This window comes from Pteropus vampyrus, unplaced genomic scaffold (assembly GCF_000151845.1).
Source record: "Pteropus vampyrus isolate Shadow unplaced genomic scaffold, Pvam_2.0 Scaffold82, whole genome shotgun sequence".
NCBI lineage: Eukaryota > Metazoa > Chordata > Mammalia > Chiroptera > Pteropodidae > Pteropus > Pteropus vampyrus.
The window spans coordinates 3,415,733-3,420,534 of record NW_011888863.1 but is presented as its reverse complement, the minus strand read 5'-3'; the positions used below and the strand labels follow the sequence as shown (position 1 = coordinate 3,420,534).

The window sequence follows — 4,802 nt, the reverse complement described above, 5'->3', positions numbered from 1 at the left end:
CAAGTCCACAAGTACCCCTTCCTGTTCTCTAGGATACCAGCCCAGCACAAGGAAACAAGAGCCCAGAGTAGCCAGATCTTCTCTTTGTAAAATCTGAATTTCAATAGGTGAAATCGCCCGATCTTTAAGTATTGGCTTAAATTTCTTAAAATACATGCTGCGTAGGTCAAACCAAACTTTCCTTCATTCAGTCTGCACAGTAGGGCTCCACTGTAAGCTACAGTTCACGGGAGGTCAAAAAAAGCTTTGCGGCAGGCAAGGTGGCCTCACACCAAAGTTTTATTTGAAAGATTTGTCTGGCCATGAGGTGTAGAATACAGGGATAAAACTAACTGCAGGGGTCCAGGAAGAAGACAATTACAGGGTCTACATCAGAGATGACAGGGATGTGACCCAAGGCTATGGTAGAGGCAATGGAGTTAATAAAAAATATTTGAAAGGCAAAAATGATGGCCAAAAGAAGGTCCCCTAGGATACCAGACACAAACCTGCTCGATTGCAAACTTTGATAATGAAGGTGAGTCTTAAGACTAGAGGAAAACTCAGTCTTAAAAGTTAGCTCTTCTGAGAACAGGGCCACCTTCATGGATTAGTGACTTTGTAATCACACAGAACCCCATGCTCAGAAAGGCTCCACAGTTGGTTTAATGCTCTGCTGTCATCATCTTGAGATTCTTAAGAATTTTAACTTTGAACTTGTGTCTGTGAATGAGGTCTGATGGGAAAATGAGCACACATGTGAGCAGAGGCGATCCCATTTAACATATGTAGCCACACCATTCCTTGCAGCCCCATTCATATTATAGCATTTGCAATGCCTCATGAGCTTCTATGGATCGTGATGCGTAGGAGCTCAGCAAGACTAATTCAAATAAATGTGTTACAAGTACAACTGAGTGAGCAGGTGAATGGGTACTGACAGCTCCAAGAAGCCATGCTTTCCATTTGAACCAGAAATTGCTGTGCATGCAGAAACAAGGCAATGTCTTTCTAAGAAACACAAACAACCAAGGAATCCTATCATATCCTCTTACTCCTGTCATCTCCCTGTATGAGCCACAATCTTGTGCTGAAAATGATGGCACAGAATGAAAAGGTAGAGAAACCCTTACTCCTTTTTCCTGTCAGTGCTCCCTTACACCAGTCCTTCCTTCTATAAACCAAAGACTGAGAATGTGCACAAATCAAGAAATAAAATAAAAGTAATGAGTCAGTTTTGTGCAATGGTTCTACTGTTTGGGTAATAACAGTATACCTATCCATAGCAAATTACAAAATAAGAAGTGTGTGATTTCAGAAATTCTGCATACAAGTGAAAAGCTCTTATATTTGCATTTAAAACTGGCATTGGACAATATAAACAGTAAAATTCATGCTAATAATTTTTTCTTCACTTAATATGACATTTCTCAGTAAATCAATGCCATGATGAGTCAAGCAGACAAAAAGAGAAAGGTTTTAATGTCAGTATCTTTACTTTTTTTTTTTTTTTAACGCCTGCGGTACCTGGTATTTCTAGGTAGCCTCCCATTCAAGTACTAACCAGGCCCGACCCTGCTTAGCTTCTAAGATCAAACGAGATTGGGCTCATTCAGGGTGGCATGGCCATAGACTGTTAGTACCTTTAATGGCACTTTTTTCCTGCTTTCTGAACAAGGAGCCAGACACACATTTTCATTTTACACTGGGCTCCACAATTATGTAGCTGGCCCCATGGAGAACCATTAAACTCAAGAATATAATGCCTATCTAAATATGCTACACACACTTGAATAAGTTTTTACAGATGTCTTTCAAAGAAACCCTTAAGAGACCCAGCTATGGATTGATGGGAGTGGTGCTGATTTTAGTACCAGGCGGTTCATTACTGAATTGCTTCAGTCCTTTTCTTCCATGGCCCTAATGTCATCACAACGACAAATCTGCCGAAACATCTCAACCCAACGTCTTTCCAACTAAAGATCTCTCTAGAAATAATTAGTTGAACTGAAGACTAAAGAAAAACTTACCAGCAGTAGCATTTAATGCAGAAGTCTCTGCTGGGCCACTCTCTTCCTTAAAATATTCCTGGGGCTTTGGTGGTTCGGTTAGAACCAAACCCAGACCGTGTTCCAGAACAGGCTGTTTCTCACCATTCAGAGTGCTCGGGTTTTCCCTGGGAACTGGTTCTGCAAACCATTAAATCTGGTTGTCTAAAGATTCCTCCTTTATATACAGTCAGGTATTCCTTTGTCTCATTTCATTCTCCTCTTCCTTTTTGTATGGCTACTTTCCACCTCAATAAATTAATTTCCTGCCTGGAGACACATCCTGGCAAATGTGTCAGTTTGTGTTGTTCAGATGAGACACTTCTGCCATTCTTTCAAATTTTTCCTCTGTACCAATAACCCCAAGAGCCAGCCTCGCAGGAGCCTGAGTTACTTGTCTATGAATTCCGTCTCACTGACTCCCATTAAACTGAAAAAAAAATGCAGACTGCCTAAGGTAAACCTATTTATATCTTCCAATCACATTTTTTTCCATTTTCCCCTATCTTTTCCTCCACCCCATCTGAAGAAGGGTTCTTACACATTTCAAGGGTTAACCTGCCACTCTCCACTTGATTTTGAATCTATCCCTCTCCTTCTCCCTCAGACTTTGCACCCATCCACTCTCACCTTTCTTTCAGATCACTCTTTCTACGTGTACCTGCCTCAAACCCAAGCTATGATAGCATGGCTCTCCTTGTTCAATTCCTTGAAAGATTGAGCTAACGAGGCCACCTATAATTCATCATCTGCCATGTATTTCTCAAATTTTTGGCACTCTGGATGTCACCTCTACTGTGCTACTGAAACTGATCTCCAAGTTCACAAATGAGCTGGCGGCTGGACTTGGGCAGTTTCTCAGACCCGTTCTTGTAATAGGTCTGCAGCACTGGATGGCACGGAATATCCGCTTCTGTTGAGTGTGCTTCTTCCCTTTGCCACAATCATCTTCCACTTCTCTGGTCATTCCTGCTCTATCTCCTGTAATAACTTTGCTTTGGCCTGACCATATCTGAATGTCAAGAGTTCCCTGAAGGCTATATGCAGTAAGTCCTCACTTAACATCGTCAGCAGGTTCTTGGAAACTGCAACTTTAAGTAATATGACATAAGGAAACCAATTTTACCACAGGTTAATTGATATAAACAAGAGTTAAATTCCTATGGCTTATTTCTGGTCACAAAACATCACTTAACTAAATGAAGACCTAAACACTTCTAATATTAAACACTGAAATAAATGTGAGCTATACATACATTGAGGAAAGATCAATAAAAACAAGCAAGATCATTATTTTCCAATCCACTTACTCCAGTTCAGAGTCCAGGTAGCTAGAGCCTGTTCCAGCAGCTCAGGGCACCAGGCAGGAACCAACCCTGGACAGGACACCCTTCCATCTCAGGGCACACTCATACACACCCACACTCAGACGGGACAATGTGGACACTAGTTCACCTCATGTGCACATCTTTGTGATGTGGGAGGAAACCAGAGTACCAGAGAAAACCCACACAGACATGGAAAGAACATACAAACTCCACACAGACAGTGACCCTGGCTGGGAAGCAACTTTTTTTCCCTCAAAGTTGTAACAAAATGTTATTTAGGACCTGCTGTACTTACTTTTTATTCTACATCCTCTTCTTTGGCAAGTTCACCTACTCTCATTATTTATGGACATGATCCATCAATCTAGGGTTTTTGCCTAAACTCCAAACCTAAATTTCTAATTCTTAACATTGTCATGTGGATAAGATCAACCAGTTATTTAATAGCTTTTAACATGCCAAGTGCAGAACTAAGCCAGAGGCAGAAATATGAAGAGGCTGAGGATGGTGACTCTGGAGACTATACCTACCTGCATTTAAATCCTGAGTCCAACACCTACAATCCGTGCGACCTGGGAAACTCAATTAGCTTCTCTGTGCCTCAGATTCTGCATCTATAATATAGAAATAATAATAACAGTACTTTTTCTTAGGGCTGATATAGGGATTAAATCTAAGTTAAAATATGTAAGGTGTTTAGAACTGTGCATGGTACAGACCAAGTGCTATGTAAGCATTAGCTATTATTATTGGTTATTCTCCTAAAACCCTGAGACAAGTACTATTATTTTATCCCTTTGCACACAGAGAAAACACAGGGAGGTTATTGTGGGTCATGACAGAATCTCAAACTCTAGATGTTCAAATCGTAATTCATCATGTTTCCCAATAAAATTCAACTTTTGCTTGTGTGCCTTTCTTGATTAAGGATGTTCTATCCATCCCCACTACCTCTGCCACATATACCCCAGCTATACCCCAGCTAACTCCCACATCCTAGTTCCAGAGTCATCTTTATAAAATAATAGTTCTCATATCCCACCCGACCTTATACCCAAAAAATCTCATTTTAAAGCATAATTTCATCACTCTCTTTAAAACCCTCTAAGATCTGGCTCCAGTATATCTTACTTGTTTTAATAATATTGATCTTTCTATCTCACTATATTCTGCATTCTGTTCCAAACCCAAGTTTGCTCATCTCCCTGCACTATCTCCTCAAAATCTCCTACTCAGCCTTCAAAAGCCATTCAAATCGCACCTCCTCTAGTGGGACCCCACTAAACTCAATCCTTTGCTCAAGTGACTAATCTAGTTCATAGCAAGATCTTCTCCCACCTACCTCCAAAGGCCCAACAAACTGATTTTTTAAACTTTAATACATTTTATATTTCAAGAATAATGCATGACTGTTGTAAAACAGACATTAATATGCTGTTAAAAAAAA

The 4,802-nt window shown here is 40.3% G+C and overlaps 1 protein-coding gene and 1 pseudogene across 16 annotated transcripts in view; both read right to left on the bottom strand.

The window, feature by feature from the left end:
- PPFIBP1 (PPFIA binding protein 1) overlaps positions 1-4,802 on the bottom strand; it is a 154,918-nt gene that overhangs the window by 140,526 nt on the left and 9,590 nt on the right. For 9 of the 16 annotated variants that reach the window (XM_023532374.1, XM_011363095.2, XM_011363096.2 and 6 more), the window contains one exon: positions 3,886-3,969. The exons of 6 other annotated variants lie outside the window; for them this stretch is intronic. The gene's annotated coding sequence lies outside the window, so the exon portion shown is untranslated. The remainder of the gene's footprint in view (positions 1-3,885; positions 3,970-4,802) is intronic. One more of the 16 variants, XM_011363099.2, reaches the window with a different exon arrangement.
- Positions 1,495-1,613, bottom strand: LOC111741894 (annotated as a pseudogene).